This window comes from Oryzias latipes, chromosome 9, assembly GCF_002234675.1.
Source record: "Oryzias latipes chromosome 9, ASM223467v1".
Lineage (NCBI taxonomy): Eukaryota > Metazoa > Chordata > Actinopteri > Beloniformes > Adrianichthyidae > Oryzias > Oryzias latipes.
The window spans coordinates 29,252,811-29,271,857 of record NC_019867.2 but is presented as its reverse complement, the minus strand read 5'-3'; the positions used below and the strand labels follow the sequence as shown (position 1 = coordinate 29,271,857).

The 19,047-nt window shown below is 43.1% G+C and overlaps 1 protein-coding gene and 2 long non-coding RNA genes across 9 annotated transcripts in view; all 3 read right to left on the bottom strand.

Moving 5' to 3' along the window:
- znf608 (zinc finger protein 608) overlaps positions 1–19,047 on the bottom strand; it is an 86,960-nt gene that overhangs the window by 63,481 nt on the left and 4,432 nt on the right. The window lies entirely within an intron of this gene.
- Positions 12,688–13,287, bottom strand: LOC111947935. Its single transcript, XR_002873904.1, has 2 exons — positions 12,961–13,287; positions 12,688–12,876 (listed from the first exon to the last, which is right to left on the bottom strand). It is a non-coding gene; the product is annotated as an uncharacterized LOC111947935 (long non-coding RNA).
- LOC110015660 lies at positions 17,518–17,938 on the bottom strand. The gene is made up of 2 exons (XR_002290915.1): positions 17,791–17,938; positions 17,518–17,706 (listed from the first exon to the last, which is right to left on the bottom strand). It is a non-coding gene; the product is annotated as an uncharacterized LOC110015660 (long non-coding RNA).

Genomic DNA, 19,047 nt, shown 5'->3' with positions numbered 1-19,047 from the left:
CCTCTGAAATAATATACTTCTCCTTCCTTTACAGGTTATCTTGATGACGGGAAGAAAAAAAAGTGTTTTATTATCGGAGAAGCTGAGAAAACTGACGGATGATGACGCCACCATCATGACTGAATATGCACTCCACACAACAGAGAAGCTAAGAGGAAACTTTTACTTTGAGTTGACTCGCTGCTTTTTATAAAGCATCAGAAGCTTCTGATTTTCCTCTGATCCATCAGGGGGGTCTGCTGCTGCCCAATTTACATATTTACTCCTAATAGCTTCCTGTCAGTCAGAGCGCAGCGGAGAGAAAAGCAAAACAAACCCGCCAAGAGCAGCAGCATCTCTGTCAGACATCAATCTTAACTGGATTCACACGCTTTAATCCAAGAGGCGTAAATGTTTTCACGACTCAAAACATGAGCAGGAAAGCAGCTTTTACTCACTACAGCAGCTAACTCGTCTACTCATGCAAAGCCAAACAGCAACCAGAGAAGAAAGAGTTCGGTTTATCTGTGTCACATCCACTGCAAAAGCTCCAAACCTGATCAAATAGATCTGTTTACATTCCGGTCAAATATGAAATGACTAAAAAATGTCGGTTTTTGTGGTGCAACTGGACACATTAAGTCGTCAGTTAGAACACAACAGGTTTGTCGCGGGGTTCTCTCAAGAAGTCCAGAAAAACATGTAAACAAAAACTGGTAGGCAAGCCAGGAGGGATTTCATAGGGTTTTTACCCTTTTAATAGAGTGTTTGAGAGATACAAAAAAATAAAGCAGGGACGAGGGCAAAACAACATAAATGTATCTGATTTCAGAACAATTCACCTTTCTTGTGTTTCCTTCAGTCTGGCACTTCTTCTGCCCATTTCTCTTCCAAACTCTCAGTCCCTCTGCCATGGTGAAAGTGAGGCGCCTTCTTATGTACCTCTTTTGCCACTCCCACCTAATTATTCACTCTACTCAGAAGAGAAAATGATTCTCATGAAATATTTCCTATTTCCTTCAACAATATAATTCACTAATGTCTTTCATAACATTTACTTCGACCACAATTATTTCCCTAAATTATACAAAGAAAAAACAAGAAACAAAACCAATAAGATAAATTAGGAACAGCTGTTTCAAAGACTGACAACAATATATAAACAGAAAAAACAAATCAATGAGGGGGGGCGTGGCTAAGACGTCGCTGCTGCTGAGCTGCTGCTGGGCTGTCGTGTGTAAGCGTTTGTATGTGCATGTATGCCAAAAACTACTGATGACCAAGTCTGCACCCAAGGTCTAAATTGTAAAACTGAAGGCTGATTTTATTTTATTTTTATTTTATTTTTATACTGATTTTATTTTAAAGATGTTATTATAAAGTGCAGACAGGCATTCATTATCTTTAGTTTGGAAACAAAAATTTCGATTTATGTTCTAAGAATAAGTGCTATATTTTAGATTTTATTAGGATTTATTGAAATGTGCCAACTTGTAATAAAATCACATTCTCACGTCGCACGCCGTGTTCTAAAAATGAGTCATTTGACTTATTAAAGTTTACTTATTATAGTTTTTGCCATTGTAATCGAAGTAAACCACAATTAATTCCACAAAAATACTTATTAGGCTGTTTGACATCCAATTTGAAGTAATAAGCTTTTTAATAGCATTTGTCCTTTTTGATTGCTTTTGTGGAGCTTTTATGTTTCTGAATTTTAATATCTTATTATAAGATTTCTTGTTAAACAACAATAACTTGCTTCATTGACAGATACTTACCTACCTTTTAGTGATTTTCCACTTAAGATTTGAGTTTTTTTCCCTATTTTTAGGCTACCTTTCTTTTACAGTGTAGATGATGGAGGATTTGGCCATCATGACTTCTCTGGGCTTATCTCTTAAACTAATATACAAAGAAACAGACACAAAAGGAAGAGAACGTCCATCAATGCAACACAAACGTGAACACAGTTTCAATAAAGTAGAGGACGTTTTAGACAGCTCAGTATAATTGAGGCTGTTTATAATCACTCAATTCCTTAGAAAAATGTCTGTTTTTCCAGGAAATAGACAGGCCCACTCCTAGCTGAAAACTGCAGTGGAAAACATGCACTCTAAGGGTGTGGGCAATTCTTGCACTGGTACCAAATCAGAAAGCTTTGGCAGTGTCCTTCGTGTTCCACTACCAGGTTATTGGACTCACTGAGAACAGCCTAGATAGAAGCATACTGTACCGACTGATCTTTCTCCGTAAAGCTGCTGACAGTGTTGGCATTCTGGCTTCACCCGCCATGTCCTCCACAGTAAACAGCTCCCGAAGGGCAGTTAAACCTCTTCTCTAAACTTTCAAGAAATGCAGATCACAAAAGGATTTGTAAACAAAATAGGTTGAATAAGAGTAACTATTTACTGTCACAAGTGAACCAGCTATTTAAGATTTGACAAACCCTTTTGGATAAGAGGTGAAACATTTTCAACATTAAAAACCAAGATGACAACCTTTTAACCTACTACAACCATGAAATCAACCTGGATGAATGAAATTCTTCACAGATATGTCACAAGTGGAGCATTTTGAGCGTTGATTCAGGAAGGACTTTTATTACATTTACATAAACTCCTTGTAACATTAGGTAGTGTAACATGAGGTGTTTTTATCAAGGAACCCCTGCACAAACGTTTACTTTAAAATGGAAAAAACAGGTGGCACTAAAAGCAAATCTATGTGATTGTTGGTGTTACCTGTCAAAGCCTCAGTCATTGTTCCTCTACCTTCAACCGTTTTGCAGGAGGCTCTGAGCAAAGAAGGCTGAGAGTCTTATGTTTGGACCACAGTGGTTCTCTTACAATTGGAGTAAATTTCCACTGGAAAACGGATTCTGTGAACTCTGGAGCTCTTTATTGGACATAAAAATGATTCTTTGAATATTGCACTACATGCTACTGTGATTGACCTAGGCGAATGAAGACACGCATTCAATTTTTTTACCCCCACCCTTACATTGACGTGTTCTCCCTACCATGACAAAGGTGGATAAAGGTTGAAAGATTTCATGTAATCCATGGACACCAGTGAAGATCACAAAGCATTGAAGAAAAAAGGTTCAGCGCACTGTCTAGTGGGGTCTAGATGACCCAACTCCCAGTGCCTGGGAGTTGGATAGCACAAGGGTTATACACATTTAAAAGGGTTACAGCATTTTTTTTTTAATCTTTTTTTTTTTTAAATCAAGATGGAATTTTGGAGAATAATAAGTACTGCAGTGAGGAGCCTAGCAAAGTGACACGTATTGTGCTTCAACACAATGAAGTGTAAAAGTGAAAGTACTGTTATGTACAACTTAACACTTATTGTAAATACAATTTGATTTATTTGTCACGTTGCTGTCTTTTGCAAAAACGGATTATTGCAGGTGAAAGTATAGCAAACAACACAGTTTACAAGAAAAACTTCCCATCAATCTCTCTGACCAATTGTCTGCCTCATGGCACCTCTCTGGTAAGTGTAGTACTGTCACATTTTCAAACTATTTCTTTTTTTAATTATTGCTCCAAAAACATGACATGTTACAGCCTCAAGAGCTCTATGTAAATATAAAAACACTGATTTTATCTGGTTCTTCGCCTCTGCCAGCCTGTAGAACTCATTTAGGCATGTTATACATCCTAAACATTGGGGGTGTAACGATACGCTAAAATCTCAATCCGGTTCGGTTCAGAATTTCATTGGGCTCGGTTTCGGTACTGCTGTTTAACAAATCTGCCTGATATGAACTGCTATTTTATGAACTATTATTTTATTGTGTGTTTTTTGCTGCCGGACACATGAATTTCTCCCTTGGGAGATGAATAAAGTTTATCTATCTATCTATCTATCTATCTATCTATCTATCTATCTATCTATCTATCTATCTATCTATCTATCTATCTATCTATCTATCTATCTATCTATCTATCTATCTATCTATCTATCTATCTATCTATCTATCTATCTATCTATCTATCTAGCTATCTATCTATCTATCTATCTATCCATCTTCTGTATTTTTGTCGGTACAAAAAACTAGGCAGAAAAGAATTACTTACAAAATGCATTTATTGGATTTACATAACAATAAATAAAATTGACCTCTGTAGGTGATCTGCTTAATAAAATAAGAACAACTATTAGCTGCCAAAAACATTTTACTGCACATTTTCTTTTGTTGTAGACCCGATTTGTTCCAGTCGTTGTTGTTACAGTTGTTACAGATTAGATGTGTTACTGTGGCATACACTGTCTTTGTGTAACAATGTCAACACACAGAATTTGACTTATCCAATTGTCTTTTCCCTTAATGGATCCTGACAACAAAGTTAAAGTGTTCCCACACAGGAAGATGGGGGGGGTCCTCATCTCTGGCGTCGCGTCTGCATTAGCCATATGTTGACATGCTAACTGTCCGTCACCTAAAAGCATCTCGGAGGAAACTCATGGCTAACTTTACTTCCGCCTCGGCGCAAAGTTAATACAGTGGCGACCAGGGGGTTAGCCCCGCCTATAGCCACTAAGACTCATGGGAAGTGTGAAATCTTGTGTGTTGAATCCTTCACCATCACTGAGAGAGTTAAACATTAAGCAGCTCATTGATGTTGCTAAAAACTACTTTGGTTGTTTTTTAAAATGATAAGTTAAATAAAATTATTTAAATTCATAAAATGTATTCTATTGATACAGTGTTCCATTGTTTGTTGCGGGGGCTACGTTCTAAAACTAACCCAGGATGAAATCTGCAAAGTATGGTTATTAGGCTCTAAAATTTCCAACTGAACACTTTATAGAATTTTCTCAGACAGATATGAACATTTTCACACTTTTCTCTAAACTCTCAAAGTTCAAACCTTCATAGAAAAATAAGTCCAGGATAATAGAGTGAAAAAAAAGATCTGATCCAGATCAAAGACTTATGTATATTTACCAAACTGAACGCATTCAGTACAGGAGACATGGCACAGAGGAGACTGATTGACAATGGTCTGGTGCCAATCAGGACACAGAACACAGCGCACTGTTAAGAAAAAAAAAAACCTTCAAAGTTGCACCAAAAAAAAAAAAAGCGTGAAACATTGTGGCCATAAAAGGTTTACTACAATATAGCAAGGGAGCCCTGTTCCATCCATCTATCCATTTTCTTAACCCACTGGGTCCCTTTTGGGGTCCTGGGGCTGCTGGAGCCTAACCCTGCAACTGTTGGATGAAGATGGGTTGCCAGTTTTTCACAATCACACACCTGGGGACAAATTAGAGTAATGTCTTTGGGTGAAAACCCATTCATGCATAGGGAGAGGATACAAACTTCACACAGAAAGTTCCCAGCTGGGATTTGAACCAGGATCTTCTTGCTGTGAGTCCTAGTGGTCCCCCTTAAATTGTTCTCAGCTGTCAGTGACTGCAAGTTTTGTGTGGTAATCTCTTTTTATTGCAATTTTTTTTTTTGCCCTATTGGGTATAATATTGAGTCATTTCAAAAATGTAAACGAGAGTAAGACACTCCAAAGCCAATGACTGTTTGGTGGAGTGTGGTTAAGGGTTGATGCCCGCAGACTCTGTCTTTTCCAGAATAAAATGCCACATTTTGAAATAAATCCAACCAATTAGAGATGTTTCTGCTTTATTTCTGAGGGACGACTCATGACACTGCCTCTCCATGTGAGTAAGCTTTTTCAGCTTACAGTTGCAATTGTTAGCAGTGTGAGCTCCATCTCCACATATACTTTCCAAAATACCTCTTTGATGATGTGATGTTTTTGGATAAATCTTTCTTTTTGGATGGATGTTTTTATCCTTCAGGCTGTCAGAGAGCTGACCTGGATGAGTTCAGTTTGAAGAAGATGGACGGCTTGGTGAGGTGTGACTAAAGCTCTGAACTGCTTCTCCAACCAGCTGCTTTCTAAGAATGGTTTGTACTTTTCATGATAAAACACTCCAGAATGACATTTGCATTTGCCGTGGGCGCCTCATATTGTCAGTGCACAGGAAACATTTGTGTGCATCTCAGAGAGCCTGCAGGGCCCTGATAAAACAGAGCCGTTTGATCCTCGAGAGCTGGATGTTTATATTTCACAGTCAGATGTGCAAATGTTGTTGAAAATTTCCAGACTTTATGACCGTCGGGCCCGACCTTTATCTTCTCGGTGTCGTCTTGGACAGAACCGGCCTCTCCTGCAACAATATTGTCGACCTGAAAAGTCAGTTTTAGCTCTGATGGCTGTTCTACCTCAGTTCACGAGGTTCCTCCAAACTCCCAGAACGTCACTGAGTGTCAGATGTTACAGGCGTGAGTCACACACCCACTGGTGACCAGAAAGTTTGATATTTTGTGCAAATGTTTGCAAATACTTCTGTTTTTTAACATGCATTTGGTGTCATTGATTCATCCTGTGCAGTTTACCTTCAAACTTTAAATGAGAATGAATATTCTTCCAAATTCTTGAATCAATTCAAGTAATGTTTTGAGGTTCATTACCAGATTCATGACTTTATTAAATATGGATTTATTTTTGCTATTAGATCTGATGTTTTACAAAAAGGCTTGTCCATCAGTAGTTAAACTGAACAAAGGAAAAAAGGTTCAGATCTTACAGAAAAGCTGTTGATTGGCAGCAATGCTTCAAAGGAAAACAGATCCATATATTTCATTAATTACATCTTTTTTAACCCCCCCTTGGTGTCAGTCTGTGGGAATTGAGCTGAGGTATAAAAAAGAAATCCAAACAAGAAGAAAACTCTGTAAATCTTTGGAACGACTTATTAAAGATTCAGATTTGCTTCACACCCAGATCACAAGGCACGCTGAACCCACCTAACACTGTGAAAGTCGCCATGGCAACCGGGCCTGTTAAAATCCCGCTGGCTTGAGCCTCCACAGGCCTCGTTCATGTGACTCTGTGAAAACCTGAATAAGCTGAATCCTGTGAGGAGCAGAGAGTTTTTGACGTTTTAGAATCACGTCTCCAGCCGGGATCCAGACTGACAGGAGCTTCTGCCAATCACAACCAGACTCTGGAGCATCTCGTTGTCAAGGAAACGACAGCCTGAGTCTCAGTAGCAAGACATGCAACACCGAAACATGAACTTGGCGTTGTGAAGTTGCTTTACGAGTTTATGAGAAATAGTAGGGCTGTCACTGACGGTTATTTTATTAGTCGATCAGTCAAGGATTATTGTTTCTGTAAAGTGATGGGCTATTTTTTTTTTACAAAAGGTGATAGGGCTGCTTCTCAGTGTGTGGAGGCTCACATCATGTATGGTACTGTCAATGCTTGATGAATGGCGCATTAACAGAAATTGGAATTTTACATTAATAGGTTATGAACTTCACCTGGAAAAAGATAATGTTCCTGATTCCTGCACTAAATCATTGTCTTAACTTTCCACAGAAAAAGTTTAAGGTTATTGCAATTAGTGAACAGTAAAACATTACAAACTAATTCCTCCATTAGTTTGCAAACGGGACTTAGGTGGTAGCCAGAGTGCAGCTCCCCAATCACGTCTTTAAAACCATCCTCTTCAACCATTGACAGAAGTCTCCATCCTTTCAGAAACATGCTCTGTGGAAGTGTTGCCGCCATCTCTGGTGAGCACTGGCTCCTTCCCAGTCATTGGCGCAGACCAGAAAAATCTTACTGACTGACAGACTTTTTTCTTTTGTCTCGCTCATTGCGCTCTATAGTTCGGTGCGCCTTATGACATATTTTCAAAAGTCAACCATTGATTGACGGAGTGCTTCATAATCCAGTGCGCCCTGTAGTGCGGAACAAACACTGTTTTGATTAATCAATTAGTGGATTTGTTAGTTGACTGTTGCTCAATTAGTTGTTATCAGTGAGCTGATAGTCGGTTTGGTATTCAGGGAAAAACCTGTCCCCCTGGATCCCTGACTTTCATGTATTATTAAATACCTGAAACTCTTCCCTACAACAGTGAACCCATCAGACAATGGGATGCTTTTTATGTTTCTAATGCAAAGAGCTCACATCATTCATTCTCTTTAGTTTTCTTTTTTTTCTGGAGAAAGTCCATCTGCATTCACACTGAGGTGAACCATACCAGAGTTCAGCAAAGCTTTCAGACAACAACACAGAATGGACTATCTGACTAAATGAACCTTAATGCAGATCAGACCAGTGCAGAAACACTGTTTATCAGGTCCAAAGCAGTCACCAATGAGTCAAAAACGTTTTCTTTCTTTTGATACCAAAGACGTTTCCATTATCGTGGTAAAATCTCATTTAAAAAACTTTAAAGGCCATGTTTCACTGCAGCTATGAACACATATTGCACGGATGAAAATTGTTCATACCTGAAGATACATGGGAAAAGTGAAAAAAGTTGTGTTTCTTTATGTGAAATTTTCACAGCTGTATCACGAATGAACCATGTTAAAACCACGGAAGAAGTATGAACAAACATTCAGAGCAGAAATCACATCGTGTCAGCACCATGGTCAGGTCTCGCCATGGGCCCTCGCCATGCTTTGCCGTGTTTAAACTGTTGGATTCCCCTGGTCCACAACATTTGTAAGTCCGCATCTAGAGTGGCATCCACACCCGCCGTACCCAGCCCCCTTCCACATAGAGCTCGCTCTGTGATAGACCTTAACATCGGACGAGCCGGATGGGGGCGAGAGAGAGACTGCTGCAGGGGTGAAAGATCGGTTCATTAAAAGACCCCTCACGCCAATGAATGTATGAACCGTGACTGATTATTGTGCTGTTTATATGCAAATTCTTAGTGATTAGTGCGTCAGTTATGTAATTTTAACTTGATATGTACACAACATAAAAGTTAAACACAAGTGGTACAACCACAATAAGTCTGTTAGACAGACATCAAATCGTCGTGGAAAACCACGAATTTGCGTATCCACTTTCAAGAATCACACATAATTGCGTATAATTCATGTAATAAATGTCTATAAACTATGTAAACTAGTATGCATGAACTGCGTAAATCACAACAGACCAAAAAGTTTGAAACTCTTAAAACCGAATTCACGTAAAGACCTGTCGGCTGAAACCCTCGACGGACATCTGCACACATCGAGGAATGACAAACGCAGCAGGGTAACCAATGTGTAACTTTCAGGGATGCAGTTTAGTTTTTCTTAGTTATTGAAAAATAAAAGAAAAGCCCAAATGTTATTATTCTGTATATTCAAACTATTCTTTGGTTCAAACCAAAAAGTAGCATTTAGGTTTCCTTTTGCTTTATTTGATGACAAATTCCAACAGTTTAATTCTAAAGTCAGCCACTTCACATCATCATTCCCAACATTAACAAAATGAGACAAATTAGAATCAAAATTCTTCCCAACATTAACGTGAGACGACAGGAAACACCTTCTGACTGAGAAAGAGGAGCTGAATTTCATTATATTCATAGAGTAATGATCTGATTGGCTATGACTGTAATCTGTTAACTCAGTGTGAAAGCATGGCATGTAATCCTCACAGTAATCAGAAGAATTCCTGTGTTTCCTTGAGACACTTTGCCTCTCAAACAGCAATAAAGAATGTAAAATGAATTAACTTGAACTAAATTTGAGTTATCTCCAAACTGGCAGCCAAAATAAAAGATTAGGAGTAGGGCTGCACGATATGAGGAAAACTCGCGATATGCGATATTGGTGATTAATATTGCGATAACGATATAATTCGCGGTATATAAACAAATAGTAAAACAACCAAAGACATAATTTCCGTGTTCACTGCAACAGTTTAAAAATTAGACTCCAAATGACCCTCGTCGACGTAGCAGGCAAACATCAAACATAAAAGGGCTCATCTGATTGATCAACAACGTAAACGGGTCCTTCCGATTGGTTAAATGCATAAAGGAATTTCTTTCATTTGTTCAATATTTCAAGCTGCCATGAGATTGTTTAAGCACATTTAAGGTAACCATTTATTGCGATTTTCGCTGTTTTTTGCGGTATGCATATTGCACAGCTTAATGTCGCGATAATGATAAATTTGCGGTATATTGTGCAGGCCTAATTAGGAGGTATTTTTGGAAACTGTTCATTTTTTCTTTTTATTTTCTTCTTTATTATTGACTGTGCTTCTTCAGAACCAAAGCAGCGAGCATGTTTTCCTCCAGTCAGGTGAAGGATGGAGTCACATTGATTCAGTCAGGGAACGTTCATCAATCACAGCTGGAAAAGGACGGTGTTCAGATTGCTGAACCACAACTGAGGAGCTGTTTGAATAACCGAATGAAGGCAGAGAGAGCTGCTCCTTTTATTAACACGGCTGACATATTGCTCTTATGCAGGAAATGCAGGCCCCCACAGCAAGCAGGACCTCACCCCACCCTCACACCTGTGATAATAAGAATTTTTTGAAAATAATTTTTTTTTTATCATTTAGCTTTTTTCAGTAATGTAAAATGTGAACATTAGGTGTGCGGGGCTTAAAGTATCTTGTATCCTTGTGCAATCTATTAGCCTATAATTGTACTTTGGTGTTTATCTGAAAGTCTGTACTTTGTTTATGGTTTTACTGTGTATAAATACACTACAGTTATTTGCATACAATTGCAAAGACAAGCCAGAATCTGTTTTACTTTGACAGAAGCAATACAAGTTGTAATAAAATACATAGGATCATCCTCCTGCAGCATATTTACCTTTATCTAATGTTAAATTTAAAGTACAATTAAGTTTTATAAGCAATTAAAAAATTGGGATTTCCTATTATGAATTAAATGTGTTTTAATGTGTCTACAAATTTGTTGTTGCTTCAATAAGTCTGGAGCCACTTCAGCTTCTATACCACTCGGGTTTAACATGCAAATGTTTTTATTATTGCAAAATCAATGTTGGATGGCATCAAGTTCTGATTTTAAGAGACCATCACAGCTGATATTAACATGATTAGTCAGTACATCCCTGAATGACATCAAACGCAGAGCGTGTAAAGCGGAATTTACAGATCAATCTAGTTCCAACATTTCAAGCGAATCAGACAAACAGAAACAGTTTTCCTTAGATATGAATAAACGCTGCAGAGTCCATAAACAATAAGCTTAATCAGATCCAAGAGTTGAAGGATGGAGGCAGCAGAGACGAATGTTCTGACAGGAGGGGGGGTTCCTGCTCTCACTTCTGCTGCCAGATGAGAAAGCAGAGTTTCAGTGCTGGAGTGGGACCTGATGAAGACAAATGTGAAAAAGCTCCACGTCTCATTAATCCTCAAATGGTGTTCCCTGAAAAGGCTGCTTCACCAATCCGAAACCAACTGGAAGGAAGCATCAACCAGATGTGCGGCTCTCCAGAACAAAACACCTGCAGGACATGCAGCAGAAATCTGCCTTCCGGATCAGATCGGGCAAAGACATCACTGCCAAGAAAACCGATGTGACTCGTGTCCAAATCTGTTTTTGGTTTTTCTTCCCTTAACTCTTCTTCCACTTTCGGCTTCTCCCATCAGGGGTCGCCACAGCGAACGAGTCGCATGGTAGATTTGGCAATGTTTTACGCCGGATGCCCTTCCTGACGCAACCTTCTCAAACCGGGCTTGGAACCGGCAGAGGTAGAGAAGGGAAGAGGGAGCAGCCCGGAGTCGAACCCTGGTTTCACAGACGGAAGGCGCCGCAAACCAGCACGAGCTAAACCGGCTCTCTTTTCTTTTTCTTCCCTTAACATTGTACATTAAAGTCCCACTGCAATCATCTTCTGATCTATTGTTAAAGCGTTCCCAATGGTCTTTTACTTAAAACTAGGAGCTGCATGTCCAGAAGAAAATGCAGGTTTGAATTCTATATTTCTGAATGAAACTGAAACTTACAGGATAATAATTGGCAAAACATTTAAAAAAAGCTAAATAAAGAAATGATCAAAGTCAACCATAAATAAAGTGATAACAGCACAATAACAAAAAATGTATTTTCTGAAAAATGCCAGCACCGGGTATCGAACTTCTGCACCAAGGATTCCCCATGTTCTTCAATGGAGGCAAAAATCCTGGAAATCCTGGAATATCTTAAAAAGTTCAAGGATTTGAAGGACAAAAGTCACAGCTGGAAAAAGCTGAACATTTTAATAGTTGAATGGTTAAAATAGGTGAAAAAGAGAAGGAGTTAAGTGACAAAAAATGGCAGAAGATACTAGAAAGAGATGCAGGAAAACATTGGGTTGAATACTTTGCAGGATTCAACCAATGATGCAGTTTTGAGCTAAAATCAAATACCTCTGTTTTTTTCTCGGACATAGTTTCTGCAGAGCAGCAGCAGTTCATTAAAAAATCACCTCTGAGTTGTGAGGGGAAATGCCCCCCCCTTTCCCCTCACCGATCTGTGTACAGTTTCTTTAACTATAACTTACAGCCCCCAACAACCCCAAGCTGACATTAGCTGTGCAGCAAAAATGGCGGGAAATGTTGGAGCTATCCAGCGCTGTTGATCCCGATTCCCGCTCGGAAGAGGAAAACAAAAACCTACATGGATCTTTTTGTTTGTAAACGGATGCATCAGAATGGAGCGGAGCAGGGAGCTTCCAGCATCATACTACGATCAGTATTTTTTCGTCTGATCCTGATTCAACACGATTTAAATAAAGAAACACTCAGAAATGCAATTTTAATCTTCATTTTCTTAATATATGTGTCATGATTTTCCAAGCGGGAGGACCCAGATGCTGGAACCCAGAGAGAGCGAGACTGGTAGTGACAGGTAAGCAGAAGTTTATTTTGATTCCTGGGAGTACTGAGGTGTTGACGTCGGTTCCGAGGCAGCTGTGGCTAGTGGCGAGGCTGGAGGTACGGACGCGGTCCGCGTGGAAGACGTGGTCCGGTGGGCTGCTGTGGAGGGATCCGAGGCTCCTACTGACGTCTCTCGTGTCGTGACGAGGGTTTCCTGGAGCGGGAGATCAGAGTTAGTATCAAAACGAGGACTAGGACAATAGCGAGACTTAGCATGACATGAGACCAGACTAGTCACCATAGAGGTTAACGAACTGGCGTTGAACTGATGCGTTGGGTCTCCTTTTAAGCAGCAGGTAGATGAGATGAGTGGTGTCAGCTGGAGATGATTAGAAAGCATGGCTGGCAGTGTTGGAGGGGGAGGAGCCCGACAGGCACCATGACAGTACCCCCCCCTCAACGACCGCCTCCAGGCGGTCCGGGACGCCGATCCGGGTGAGCGTGAAAGAAGTCGTCAATGAGGGAACGGTCCAGAATGAGGGAGCGGGAGACCCAAGAGCGCTCCTCCGGACCGTAACCCTCCCAATCCACCAAGAACTGACGGCCACGACCCCGGCGGCGGACATCCAGGACACGAGAGGCCGTGTAGGCGGGGGCGCCGTCGATGAGCCGGGCGGGTGGAGGGGAAGCGGAAGGCGGGCAAAGCGTGCTGTCCATAACTGGCTTGATCTGCGAGATGTGGAATGAAGGGTGGACCTTGAGGGCCGCCGGGAGCCGAAGACGGACACAGGTGGGGTTAATGATTTTATCAATGACGTAGGGCCCAATGTAACGAGGAGCCAGTTTACGAGAAGTAGCCTGAATCGGAATATTCCGTGAGGACAACCACACCCTCTGACCTGGTTGGTAGGTGGGTCCCACCACCCTGCGGCGATTGGCTGATCGGCAATAGACCTCTTTAGCACGAAGGAGGGAGGCCTTTGCGTGCTGCCAAACATCCTGGCACCTCCGGAGATGGTCCTGCACGGAGGGTACAGCCAGATCCAGTTCGTGGGATGGAAACAAGGGTGGTGGGTACCCGAGGGCGGCCTCGAACGGAGAAAGACCTGTGGCAGAGGAGGGATGGGTGTTATGCGCATATTCGACCCACACAAGGTATTTTGACCAGTCCATGGAGTTTCGATCGGCCAGACAACGGAGGGATGTCTCAAGCTCCTGATTGGCCCTTTCAGCCTGTCCATTTGATTGAGGGTGGTACCCTGAGGTGAGGCTGACAGTGGCACCCAAGGCGGAACAGAAGGCCTTCCACACTTGGGACACGAATTGGGGCCCTCGGTCCGACACGATATCCGAGGGGATCCCATGGTGGCGAAAGACAACCTGGACCAGAACCTCAGCAGTTTCTGCGGCGGAGGGGAGCTGGGACAGGGGAATGAAATGTACAAACTTAGAGAAACGGTCGATAACAGTAAGGACGACGGAATTACCCTGAGAGGGGGGTAGTCCGGTGACGAAATCGACCGCAATATGAGACCACGGGCGACTAGGAGTGGACAGCGGATGGAGCAGACCAGATGGCGGAGAAGATGAGGATTTGGAGCGAGCACAGGTGGTACAGGCCGCGACGTATTCCTTGACGTCTTTTCCCATGGAGGGCCAGAAAAAACGGCGACGGAGTAGGCTGAGAGTTCTCGCTATGCCTCCATGGCACGCTACTCGAGATGTATGAGCCCAAGTTATAGCCTCAGACCTGAGGGATGAAGGTACATACAGGGTCCCAGCGGGAGGGGCAGGATGGTTAGGTTCCTCACCTTGAGCCTGCAGTACCTTGGTTTCAATGTCCCAAGTTAAGTGTCCTATGATGCAGGTGTCGGGGATGATGCTGGTGTAGGTGGTGTCCTGACTGTCAGTAGAAGAGTACATCCTGGAGAGGGCGTCTGGCTTTACGTTGCGGCTTCCAGGTCTGTAGGTTATGACAAAGTTGAACCGATCGAAAAACAGACACCACCGAGCCTGGCGAGAATTCAGTCTCTTGGCAGATCGTAAGTACGCAAGGTTCCTGTGGTCCGTCCAGACGATAAAGGGATGGACCGCTCCCTCCAGCCAATGACGCCACTCTTCAATAGCCAACTTGATTGCTAGGAGTTCCCGGTTGCCCACGTCATAGTTGCGCTCTGCCGGCGTGAGTTTTTTGGAGAAGAAGGCGCATGGTTTTAGTTTGTCAGTCTTTTCCTCACGCTGCGAGAGCACGGCCCCAACGCCAGAGTCTGAAGCATCCACCTCGAGCACGAACTGTCTGGTAGTGTCCGGTTGGATGAGAATGGGGGCTGACACGAACAGTCTTTTGAGGGTATCGAAAGCGCTCTGAGCCACGTCATTCCAAACATAAGCCCTAGTAATGGACGTGAGTTGAGTGAGGGGGGCCGCGATGGCACTATAGTTCCTGATAAACCTGCGATAGAAATTGGCGAAACCAAGGAACTGCTGAAGTTTTTTACGAGAGGAGGGTGGCTCCCATGAGGAAACAGCCTCAATTTTAGCAGGGTCGGGACGAATACAACCTGCCCCGAAAATATAACCAAGGAAGGGGATGACAGAGGAGTGGAATTGACATTTCTCGGCTTTGACGAATAACTGATTTTCAGAAAGTCTCTGAAGCACCAAACGGACATGTTCCTGATGTTGAACCGGGTCAGTGGAATAAATGAGGATATCATCGAGATAAACAAATACAAAGCGGTTGATGAAGTCGCGCAGTACGTCATTCACAAGGCGCTGAAAAACAGCGGGGGCGTTGGTGAGCCCAAATGGCATCACAAGGTACTCGTAGTGCCCTAAGGGAGTATTGAAAGCGGTTTTCCACTCGTCTCCTTCTTTGACCCGGACGAGGTGGTAAGCGTTCCGCAAGTCCAATTTGGAGAAAATACGAGCTTCTCGAATGGAATCAAATACGGAGGAGATTAGAGGAAGGGAGTATTTGTCCTTGATGGTGATCTGGTTGAGTCCACGGTAATCTATACACGGGCGCAGGGTCTTATCTTTCTTTTGAACAAAGAAGAAACCGGCGCCAACGGGAGAGGAGGAAGGTCGAATGTGTCCCGAAGAAAGTGCCTCATGGATGTAATTCTCCATAGCTGCTTTCTCGGGACCAGATAGGTTAAACAGATTACCTTTGGGAAGCGAGGCACCCTCCAATAAATTGATGGAGCAGTCGTACGGCCGGTGAGGAGGTAGAGAGTTAGCTTTAGCTTTGCTAAAAACAGCACGTAAGTCATGGTAGCATTCGGGTACGTGAGATAAGTCTACCTTCTCAGGCTCAATAACGGAGGGTTTGCCAATAGCAGGAACGGCCGATTTAAGGCAATTGGCAAGGCAATAATCACTCCACTTAGATAGAGTGTGGCGGCTCCAGTCGAATTGGGGGTTGTGTTGTTGAAGCCAAGAGGACCCCAACACGACCGAATTTTGAGGAGAGTGAGTAACAAAAAAACGAATGACTTCTCTGTGGTTCCCAGAAGTGATAAGCTGAACAGGTTCGGTGCAGTGAGTAATAATGGACAGAAGTTGACCACCCAACCCAGTAGCTTTAACGGGGGCCTGAAGTTTCTCCGTGGATAGACCTAGACGAGAAACAAGGCTGTGATCTATTAAACTTTGTTCTGCCCCGGAGTCGATTAAGGCCCGTAACTCTATGATTGCGGTAACGTGAACGAGTTTGACAGGTAAGTGGAGGAAGGCTTTGGAAGCAGAGTCAACAGCAGCCACCCGCGGCCTGTCTTCTAGCGGGGGGCTCCGGAGTTTAACCGGGCCCTACATTGATTAACCTGGTGTCCAATCTTGCCGCAATAGAAACACGCACCTTCTTCCCGACGTCTCTGACGTTCTTCAGGAGTGAGCCTGGAGTGTCCCACCTGCATCGGTTCATCCGTCTGGCTATGACGGACCTCGGGAGGGGAACCAGAAGCGAATTGCTGTGAAGCATACTGCGTGGGCAGGGCCGGACTCTTGCGAGATGGAGGGGGTCTTTCGCGGTGTCGTTCCCGCAGACGAGCGTCGGAGCGGAGGGCGGCTGTGACGAGCTCCTCAAAAGTATTGGTCTCGGGCTGCGTACACAGATGATCCTTTATGTTCTCGTTGAGGGACTGGTAGAACACTCCCTTTAGCGCTGGATCTGACCACCCGGCTTCCACCGCCAGAATTCTGAAATCAATGATATGGTCAGAAACAGGACGGTTGCGTTGTTTTAAGGCTAGTAGCTTACGTGTAGCTTCCTCCTGTTTCTTGGGTTGGTCAAAAACCAGTTGGAATTCAGTAATGAAACGTTCGAAAGTGAGGTGAGTGATGGGGTTGACCGCTAGGAAAGCCTGAGCCCACTGTAGGGCTTTGCTACGAAGTGAGTTAACGATAAGGGTTATCCTGCTGTGATCGGATAGATAGTACCTTGGCGCTTGTTGGAAGAGAAGGCGGCACTGGAGGAGGAATCCGCCACAGGCATCTACATCGCCGAAAAACGGCTCCGGCTGTATGCGGAAGTTCTCTGGTGACGAGCCGGAGGCGGAAGTGACGATGTTACCGGGGGCCGGAAGTGATGCCGCGGTAGCCGGCGAAGCTAACTGCCCTGAAACGTCCATCAAGGTTTGCGTGAGTCCGTCTAGCCGTCGAAAAAGTTCCTGCTGGGCGGCAGTGATTTGGGACAAGGCGTCGGCTTGGCGGCCCAGGGCGATGCCCTGTTGACTGACGGCGAAACGTAGTCCTTCCGGGTCAGCTGGGTCCGGGGTAGGGCCAGTTCGTTCTGTCATGATTTTCCAAGCGGGAGGACCCAGATGCTGGAACCCAGAGAGAGCGAGACTGGTAGTGACAGGTAAGCAGAAGTTTATTTTGATTCCTGGGAGTACTGAGGTGTTGACGTCGGTTCCGAGGCAGCTGTGGCTAGTGGCGAGGCTGGAGGTACGGACGCTGTCCGCGTGGAAGACGTGGTCCGGTGGGCTGCTGTGGAGGGATCCGAGGCTCCTACTGACGTCTCTCGTGTCGTGACGAGGGTTTCCTGGAGCGGGAGATCAGAGTTAGTATCAAAACGAGGACTAGGACAATAGCGAGACTTAGCATGACATGAGACCAGACTAGTCACCATAGAGGTTAACGAACTGGCGTTGAACTGATGCGTTGGGTCTCCTTTTAAGCAGCAGGTAGATGAGATGAGTGGTGTCAGCTGGAGATGATTAGAAAGCATGGCTGGCAGTGTTGGAGGGGGAGGAGCCCGACAGGCACCATGACAATATGTTCTCTATCCTCAAAAAAGTGCCACAAGATCATGCTAAAAAAAAATCCTAAAAACACAATTTTCATTGGAGTGGATCTTTGAAGCTCCCAGAAGAAATATCTAACTTCCCTTGAATGTCATAAAAAAGATAATTCTATTTATACGTTTCTGAGACTAAAGCTGCAGCCATTAGTCCACACAAAATAAGACAATTCAGGTTCAGGATGTCAGGATGTGACGTTCCGTCTCCACAGACTGGGCTAATGCCTGCTTTTAAATCTACTGCTTCTTCTGCCTGCTGCAGATTCTGATGTAGAAAAAAAATCCTCCTGAACATCCTCCCTCCACCATCATTTTGTCCTCTGCTGTCATTTCCATTCCTTCACCCTGTCCTCACTTTACCTCCCTCCATCTTGCTCCACAGTCTCTCTGGGAGTACTTATTTAAAACAATGTGACAGGCATGTCTTCTGCCACAATAAAGAACAAAGAAGTCAAAGATTTGACATCTAGCAAACCTCAACATTGCATACTGCAAAGTCAGTGCTGAATTGCAGATCTTAGTCAAGAAGGTTTTATGGAAAAACACAGTTACCACAAAAAGGAAAATGTTTAATTCTGGAGCAAATGATTTAAAAATATTAAAACAAAAAGGCTAATTCCTCTTTTTTTACCTCAAATAGTCTTAAAATGTGAAATGTTTGTATTTAGGCAGAGAGACTAAATGTGTGGGATTTTAAATAGGAACATGAAGTGAAAAGCCTTTGGGTCAGATAGGGCATAGGATCATCTATAAATGTAGAGAAGGAGGACATGAGGGTGGATGGTGTGAGTGAGGAGGATGCAGAGGAGACGATTACATTGGAAAGGTGATTTGCTGCAGTGATCCCAACAGGAAGCAGCTGAAAGACAAAGAAGAAGATGCTCAAAAGACGAGGTGCTGTTTTTACTCAGTCTGTCACACTGCCACTGAGGGTATTTTTCAACTTTAAACATACATTTCTTTGGTGAGGGCAAACTAGAAGATGTTACAACTGGGCAAATACTGTACATACATCTCATCTCAAATACATCTCAAATACATCTCATGGCATCTTTAATCAAAGAGAGCCTGTACGCATTTGAC